Source organism: Anomaloglossus baeobatrachus, chromosome 1 (genome assembly GCF_048569485.1).
Source record: "Anomaloglossus baeobatrachus isolate aAnoBae1 chromosome 1, aAnoBae1.hap1, whole genome shotgun sequence".
Classification (NCBI taxonomy): Eukaryota; Metazoa; Chordata; class Amphibia; order Anura; family Aromobatidae; genus Anomaloglossus; species Anomaloglossus baeobatrachus.
The window spans coordinates 114,539,387-114,548,418 of NC_134353.1; the positions used below are offsets into that span (position 1 = coordinate 114,539,387).

The 9,032-nt window shown below is 45.8% G+C and overlaps 1 long non-coding RNA gene across 1 annotated transcript; it reads left to right on the forward strand.

The window, feature by feature from the left end:
• The first annotated feature begins 7,862 nt into the window (after positions 1-7,862).
• LOC142289918 (uncharacterized) lies at positions 7,863-8,489 on the forward strand. The gene is made up of 3 exons (XR_012750187.1): positions 7,863-7,932; positions 8,241-8,326; positions 8,420-8,489. It is a non-coding gene; the product is annotated as an uncharacterized LOC142289918 (long non-coding RNA).
• Positions 8,490-9,032: the final 543 nt, after the last annotated feature.

The window sequence follows — 9,032 nt, forward strand, 5'->3', positions numbered from 1 at the left end:
GGCCATCGCGTCCTGGCCCACCCCCAGGACCAAGAAGCAGGTGATGTCCTTCTTGGGGACCGCTGGGTACTATAGGAGGTTTGTTCCATGCTATAGTAGCCTGGCAAAGCCCTTGACGGACCTCACCAAGAAGAAGCTGCCCTCTGCAGTCGATTGGACAGTGGACTGCGAGACAGCCTTCCGGGCCCTAAAGGACGCCCTGTCCAGCCCGCCCGTGCTACAGGCAGCCGACTTCGCGCGGCCGTTTGTAGTACAGACCGACGCCAGTGACTTCGGCCTCGGTGCGGTGCTCAGCCAGGTGGACTCTGCGAGCCAAGAGCACCCAGTCTTGTACCTGAGCAGGAAGCTGTTACCAAGGGAAGTGGCCTATTCCACGATGGAAAAGGAGTGCCTGGCCATAGTGTGGGCCCTGCAGCGTCTGCAACCCTATCTATACGGGCGCCACTTCATCGTGGAGACCACAATCCCCTCAGCTGGTTACACACTGTCTCCGGGACGAATGGCAGGTTGTTGCGATGGAGCCTGGCGCTCCAGCAATACAACTTCACCATTCGACACAAAAGGGGCCGTGACCACGGTAACGCAGACGGGCTGTCCCGACAAGGAGAGGTCGCGGACGGGCGCACGGGGGAACACCGGAGTGTGCTGCCCCCTAGCGCCCTCAAAAGGGGGGAGGTGTGAGGTAAATCCGGAGATATGACGATAAATCATGATATTCAAGTTATGTCAGGAAGCCCTCTCCTGGTGTCACCCCCCCTTTCCTTCACACAACTCCTTCAATCAGAAAATTTACCACAGGGATAAACGGTTTGTTTAGCAGATAGGTGTCAAAGGAACTGGTCTGTGTTCCACTTACACCTCCATGGCCATCTCCTGTGATATGGAGATTAGATGATGTGGGAACAATGGACACAGGATGACTCCCTGCCGTGACCCTGTGGTAGGGGCTGCTATCTAATCAGCAAGCTTGGAAGTATCCAGACAGAACGACTCCAGTAAAATATGGTTCATATCTCGCAAGCCATATTTCCGATAAATATGGCAACCATAAAAATGGTGTCTCCGCATGCGGACGATGCTGGCACACCCTTTTTATGGGAGCAGGACCTGGGGAAATACCCCAGGCGTGATATCAGCCAATGGGGAACTAGTAGACAAGTCATGAGTCCTCTCGTTCTGTAGCTAAATTCATAACTGTCACAATGAGAGCGTTGGCGTCCGCCTACGACGCTCCCAGGCAAAGTTATGGCCCATATTCCATGTTGTGGATATTGTCCATAACTCCAGCCAGGGGTGGAGCAGTGCTCCCTCTGAGGTCACTAAGGTAGGAGGGGACCTGGATTTGCCCAGGTTGATAACCCTACTTCGGCCATTTTCCAGTGTTCTTTCGCCGGGGGTCACGTGTAGGAAACATCTGTGGGAAGGATCCTAGAAACCTGGTCTACAGCGCCCCCCTGTGGCCAGACGCACAAGGTAACTGCTGGAACTGTGTATGCCTGTTTGTAAACCATGCTGTATCTGTAACTGTACTCTGACATATGTATATTCTGTAGATTCCCTATTGTATATATTGTAGTTTCTAGTGTGCTTTAGGCTGATTAAATTATATAATTAATCTTGGGCTGTTCTGTTATCTCGATCTTGAATCCCACGTCTGTGTGTTCGGCTAATAGTTACCGTGAAGCGGTTGGTGGCAGCGAGTTGTGCCAAGGATTATTGTGGGGAGGCCAGTGAGATTCGGGGAGGTTTTATATATTCCGCCCGCGGAGGTCGGGGGAATATATACCCTACTCTCACCGGGGACCCTTCAATAATCGGCATAAGTAGTATAGCGGCCTCCTTGCTTATTGTCGGGCAATTCCATAGTTGGCCTGACTATAAGAGGGGCGTTAGAGAGCGCGTCACGTGCTCTGTCTGTCGGTCGGGAGGTATAAAGGAGGGGTGACCCCCACTTGTTACGCCCCGATTGTGACGTACTGGTAGCCAGCGCGGGGGATTTCTGAGTGACCCCCCCGGTGGTTCGTGACAGTGCCCATATTGTCCCATGTGGTAATGTGCCCATATTGTCCCCTGTAGTAATGTGCCCATATTGTCCCCTAAGGTAATGTGCCCATATTGTGCCCTATGGTAATGTGTCCATATTGTCCCCTTCTAGTAATGTGCCCATATTGTCCCCTGTGGTAATATGCCCATATTTCCCCTGTGGTAATGTGCACATATTGTTCCCTTGTAGAAATGTGCCCATATTGTCCTTTTGTAGTAATGTGCCCATATTGCCCCCTTGTAGTAATGTGGCCATATTGTCTCCTGTGGTAATGTGTCCATATTGTCCCCTGTGGTAATGTGCTCATATTGTCCATTGTAGTAATGTGACCATATTCTCCCCTGTGGTAATGTGCACATATTGCCCCCTTGTAATAATGTGCCAATATTGCCCCCTGGTAGTAATGTGCCCATATTTCCCCCTGGTAGCAATGTGCCCATATTGTGCTCTAGTAGTAATGTGCCCATGTAGTGCTCTAGTAGTAATGTGGCCATACTGTCCCCTGGTAGTAATGTGCCCATATTGTGCTCTGGTAGTAATGTGGCCATATTGCCCCCTGGTAGTAATGTGGCCATATTGCCCCCTGTGGTAAGGTGCCCATATTGTGCTCTGGTAGTAATGTCCCATCCTGTAATATCTCAATGTGACGTTGTTCACAAACAAAAAAAAATAAAACATTTTTCTCACCTTTCCTCCGTTCCCTCGTTGTCCTCCTTACCTGTTTCTTGCAGCTGCAGGCACCTAGAGTCCGTGACATCTGCGGCCCGCTACATACACAGGGCCGCCGCCATCAGCGCATTCCTACTGGGGAACGATTTGCAGCACGGCTCTCCTGACATCTTTACCAATGGCAGCCGCGCCAGCCAATCAGAATACACACACGTTAGCTGCTGGCCTCTGATTGGTCGGTGGCAGCTGCCATTAGTAAAGCTGTGTAGAGACGTGCGCAGATTATACTGGCTGTAATAAAAGTGTTGACGGCATTGGCCCCGTCTATGTACCGGGCCGCAATTGTCACATGGTCTAGGTGCCTGAGGCCGCAAGAAGAAGCCTCAGGGGCCGCATGCGGCCCGCGGACCGCATGTTTGAGACCTCTGCTCTACAGCATACAGAGGACCCTGCTGACTATAAGAGCTTACACTCTACAGGAGAAAGAAGACACTGCTGACCATAAGAGCTTACACTCTACAGTATAGAGAGGACACTGCTGACCATAAGAGCTTACACTCTACAGTATAAAGAGGACACTGCTGACCATAAGAGCTTACACTCTACAGTATAGAGAGGACACTGCTGACCATAAGAGCCTACACTCTACAGTATAGAGAGGACACTGCTGACCATAAGAGCTTACACTCTACAGTATAGAAAGGACACTGCTGACCATAAGAGCTTACACTCTACAGTATAGAGAGGACACTGCTGACCATAAGAGCTTAGACACTACAGTATAGAGAGGACACTGCTGATCATAAGAGCTTACACTCTACAGGACAAAGAGGAAATTGCTGACCATAAGAGCTTACACTCTATAGTGTACAGAGTACACTGCTGACCATAGGAGCTTACACTCTACAGTGTAGTGAGGACACTGCTGACCATAAGAGCTTACACTCTACAGTATAGAGAGGATACTGTTGACCATAAGAGTTTACACTCTACAGTATAGAGAGGACCCCGCTGACCATAAGAGCTAACACTCTACAGTATAGAGAGGACACTGCTGACCATAAGAGCCTACACTCTACAGTATAGAGAGGACACTGCTGACCATAAGAGTTTACACTCTACAGTATAGAGAGGACCCCGCTGACCATAAGAGCTAACACTCTACAGTATAGAGAGGAAACTGCTGACCATAAGAGCTTACACTCTACAGTATAGAGAGGACACTGCTGACCATAAGAGCTTACACTCTACAGTATAGAGAGGACACTGCTGACCATAAGAGCTTACACTCTACAGTATATAAAGGATACTGCTGACCATAAGAGCTTACACTCTACAGGACAGAGAGACACTGCTGACCATAAGAGCTTACACTCTACAGTATAGAGTACACTGCTGACCATAAGAGGTTACACTCCACAGTTTAGAGAAGACACTGCTGACCATAAGAGCTTACACTCTACAGTATAGAGTACACTGCTGACCATAAGAGGTTACACTCCACAGTTTAGAGAAGACACTGCTGACCATAAGAGCTTACACTCTACAGTTTAGAGAGGACACTGCTGACCATAAGAGTTTACACTCTACAGTATAGAGAGGATCCCGCTGACCATAAGAGCTTACACTCTACAGTATAGAGAGGACACTGCTGACCATAAGAGCTTACACTCTACAGTATAGAGAGGACACTGCTGACCATAAGAGTTTACACTCTACAGTATAGAAAGGACACTGCTGACCATAAGAGCTTAGACACTACAGTTTAGAGAGGACACTGCTGACCATAAGAGCTTACACTCTACAGTATAGAGAGGACACTGCTGACCATAAGAGCTTACACTCTACAGTATAGAGAGGACACTGCTGACCATAAGAGCTTAGACACTACAGTTTAGAGAGGACACTGCTGACCATAAGAGCTTACACTCTACAGTATTGAGAAGATACTGCTGACCATAAGAGCTTACACTCTACAGGAGAATGATAAACCTGCTGACCATAAGAGGTTACACTGTACAGAAGAGGACTCTGTTGACCATAAGAGCTTACACTCTACGGAAGAGAGGGAATCCCACTGATCATAAGAGCTTACACTCTACAGAAGAAGGAGAGTTACCCAGGGACTCTGTACATAGAATATTGCCCTGCTGTAAAAACTGTGTTCCACTGGGAACTTCTGATTAATGATTGCCCAGGTTCTGATCACCACTGTACAAGGTGTGATAATCCATAGACGTCATAGAGTGTTGGAGGAAAAAGGAGATCCTGGAGGAAACCCATGCAAACATGGGAGAACATAGAGACTCCTTGCAGATGTTGTCTTTGGAGGGATTTGAAGCCAGGACTGTAAAGCAGCTGTGCTAACCCCTCAGCCACTGTGCTGCCCATAACACAAAGTCAGGGATTATGAGGGATTATAGTCAGGTGTGTGAGTAAATAGAGAAAAACTGGGTGTCACGAACAGCCGGGGGAGTCACTCAGATATCCCGCAGCTGTTCACTAATTTGTCACGAACACGACTACTCTCTAGCGTCCCCCTTGTCGGCAGACCACTTTTGGTACTGCAGGACAATGTATATAATGAGGCTGCTGAGCTAATAATGCGAAATATTGGAGGTCTCACAGCAAGGGTAAATGTATATATCACCGATTCCCGCTAATGGAATATATATATACCTTGGTACCCTTGATGATAGCACTCCAATAATTCTATGCAATAATAATTACGCTGCCACCACCCAACTTTCAGGGATAGTTGGGGACCCGTTTCGGATAGCAGAAGGCTTTTCGGACGGGTTTGGGTTCGTATATAGAACAGAAGGAAACGAACTATTACATTTTGTATATTTAATCCGAAAATAGGCAGTGTTTAAAAAAAATATACAAGAATTTACAAAAGGGAACAATAAAAATACAGTATAGACAGTTACATAAAAATAAAAGGTATAAACGTGAAACTTACTAAACTCATGCCATAGATGTGACGTCCGAATTTAGGGAGGGAGGGAGGGGCTCCAAGAGAAGAAGATGGTAGAACGATGGCCAGCATCACCACTTACTGATGCCCTCCAGTACTGACTCCCCCCAACAAGGAGCTAATCGCTCTTATGCCCTCAGGTAATCCTACTCTCTGTGACCTCATTTTACAGGATCTTGTGAGCTGTGACAAGATTGTCACAAAGTTCTTTAATTCTAGCTTTTCACATATCTTTGCCCCTGGGCCACACAGGTGAAAGATATTAGTGTCATATTTTATATCTCGATTTTACATTTACATAGATACCAAACACAACGCATCTAGCATGATTTTACTGGCCAATACTAATTTGTCGTGATACCAGCGATCTCCCAGTCAAGCTAAACGGTGCGCTGGGTTCAGCGCTCCACAGGGATTATGTTTTTCATTTTTCTAATATTAACGGGCCATGTAAAAAACTGTATTAGGAGTTTTCCCTCCAACAGAACAAAGGATTGTCTTTCCTGTACATCTTTTGGCTGTAGCTCTACCATCCCCGAGTCGTAAATTCCTAAACTTTCAGCCCGATCACATAATTGTCATGGCAATCTGTGGCTGATGGTGGGGAGGGGGAGTAAGGACCCCTCAAGAGTTTTACATGACACTGGGTGAGGAAAAGTCAAACTCAACTGCAAAGGTGAGGCTAATGAAGACAATTTCATGCCAAGACAGATCACAGCAAAAAGTGACAATAATTTCAAAGCAGACGGGGTTTCAAAATTTGTCGTTCAAGTAATTGTAAAGCTGAACATGCAGAGACAGAACATGAATCAGAAAATATCCCTCAGCCCCATCAGCTCAGAACGTATTGCAGCCAATGGATCCCAGTGATGATATTGGAGTCAGGCTGACACCTCAGCCATAGTCAGGTTCATTCATTTAAATGTCAGTAATGTAGAAATAACCATCAGCCGTGTGATAAAAAGAAAATTGTGTAAAATATCCTGTTCATGAAGAGGTAATTGAAAATAATATAATTTATAATTAACTCTTTCATGCACCGATACTCTAATAATATGTAGAATATAATGTTCTGACAATATCGATAGTGTCATTTTAATTGCTGTGTATGAAAATGTAAAGCTGCTTCCCTAGATTATCTCCCCAGCTTCATATACTAAGCAGAGTTATAGCACGTCTATATGAAATGCACTGTGGAGAAATAACAGCGTCCTGTCCCTTTAAATTCTGTGTGTTGCATGACACTGGTCAGCAGCCAATAAGATTGTTGGATTTAAATCTGAAGAAATAAACACAAACAAACTGTCCCTCTCCTCAGTCTTTTACAGACAGTGACGAGTGGAGTTGTATATCGGTGAGTAGCCGCCATCACATCCCCTGATGACCGGACACTGATTTATCTCCTCTCCTCGATGCTTCTTTCCTGTTATCTGGAATCCGCTGATGATTTTATTATTTCACCTAAACTCAAAATAGGCGAGACACCGAGCAGAGCAGAGAATTCTGCCACAACAGCTGCTGTCACCAGCCACTAGGGGGCGCTATCAGTGTAATCTGTATTTATTGGTGCACTGTGCTCCCCCTAGTGGCTGTAGGAAAGCAGAAGTTTATGTTTAGGTTACACAGGACACTGCTGCCGGTATTATTTATTGGGGCATTATTTACCACTTATGTCAGAGGGATTAGTGTCCTGGCACTGTTATTGGGGGTTCGGCTCTATGTGCTGGTAATGAAGTCACTTTTGCTGTAATTTTTGTGGAGTTTTTATTTGCATGAAGAACATAGAAATCCATGTTTGCCATATATCTTTATTTACAGCCCCCAGTACAATCCAATGTACAATGTTTTCCATGTGGTATTACCTATACTGGGGACTCTACAAACACCCAGAATAGACTGGATTTGATCATGTTGCCTCCATCTATGGGTGTAATGGGGTCTGATACCTGGGTGGACGCTCACTATGAATATGTGTGGGAAGCTGCGGTGTTTGATCTCTATCAGATCTGTGATTAAATGTTTTTTGGATTCACAGATTTTCCTATGGAGTTGTCAATGCATGAGATTTACAGGATGGCAGCGAGCCGCAGCTCTCTGGAGGTCCGCAGCTTTATTATACAAGGACCCTCGTTCTATTGTCCATCCCTGATGAGTGATAAGTGGACACTCACCAGATTCTGTTTTATTTAGGACGTCTACCGCCGCCGGAAATGCATCTTCGGTTCTGGATACTTATCATGTGAGATTATTATTTTATATAATAAGAATTTCCAGTTAATCTTAGAATAAAGTGTCATTCCTATAATCCAGCATTTAATAATCTAGAACATGTAATTAGTCCAGCACAGAATTACAGCACATTGCAAATTGAGCAAAAAGTCAGTTAGAAAATAGTTTTCCATATAAATTTGTGTGATTTTCTTTGCACAGAATCATTTAGAATCCAGCAGGTCACAGTGATTTGGGTTAAAGGAATTTTCCTGTAATTTTAAGGATTTCTGGACATTGTATGATTGATCCCATTATTTGCTTGTGTTTTCTCTCCAGCTTGTCCCAGCACAAAGGAGGAGGCAGAAAACCAACTGCTCATTTACTGCACCAGATTCCTCCCATCACCAATCTTCAATATGGAGGTTACTTATCACTCCGCATATTATGTCCTCGTGTTCTGTCCATAGATGTAAAGGAACGTCTCAGCAGACAATTAACTTGCTTTTTTTTCTCAGCGCCTGATGCCGACCAACCGCAAAGCCCAGGAAAAATATCTTCCGTTTCCTTTATATGAAAAAAGACCTGAGCCGCCATCAGTGACGTCAGAGCCGCCATCAGTGACGCCAGAACCACCATCAGTGACGCCAAAGCCGCCATCAGTGACGCCAAAGCCGCCATCAGTGACGCCAAAGCCGGCATCAGTGACGCCAGAGCAGCTGAATGAAGAGGAGATAGCGGAGCCAATGGAGGTCAAAGACCAGGAAGAAAATGAGAAAAAAGACACTAAGAAGACGCCAGAGGAGCAGAATAAAGTAGTGATATCCGAACCAATGAAGTATCGGGAGGTGAAAGACCTGGAAGAAGATGAGAAAGAAGACACTAAGAAGAAAGAAAAGAGAGGTTCAGGAGCTAATCGACGAATGGTGCACAATACCACAACAAGCACTCAGAACCAGCCAGCAAAGAGACAACGAGATCAGAACCAGCCGGTACAGAGTCAACGACTTCAGATCCACCTGGCACAGAAGGAAGCCGGCACAGAGACAGATGATCCACCAGCAGTCCATATTCCAAAACATCAGCACCAACCTCAGTAAAATAAAAAACACTATATGGACCAACCTCTTC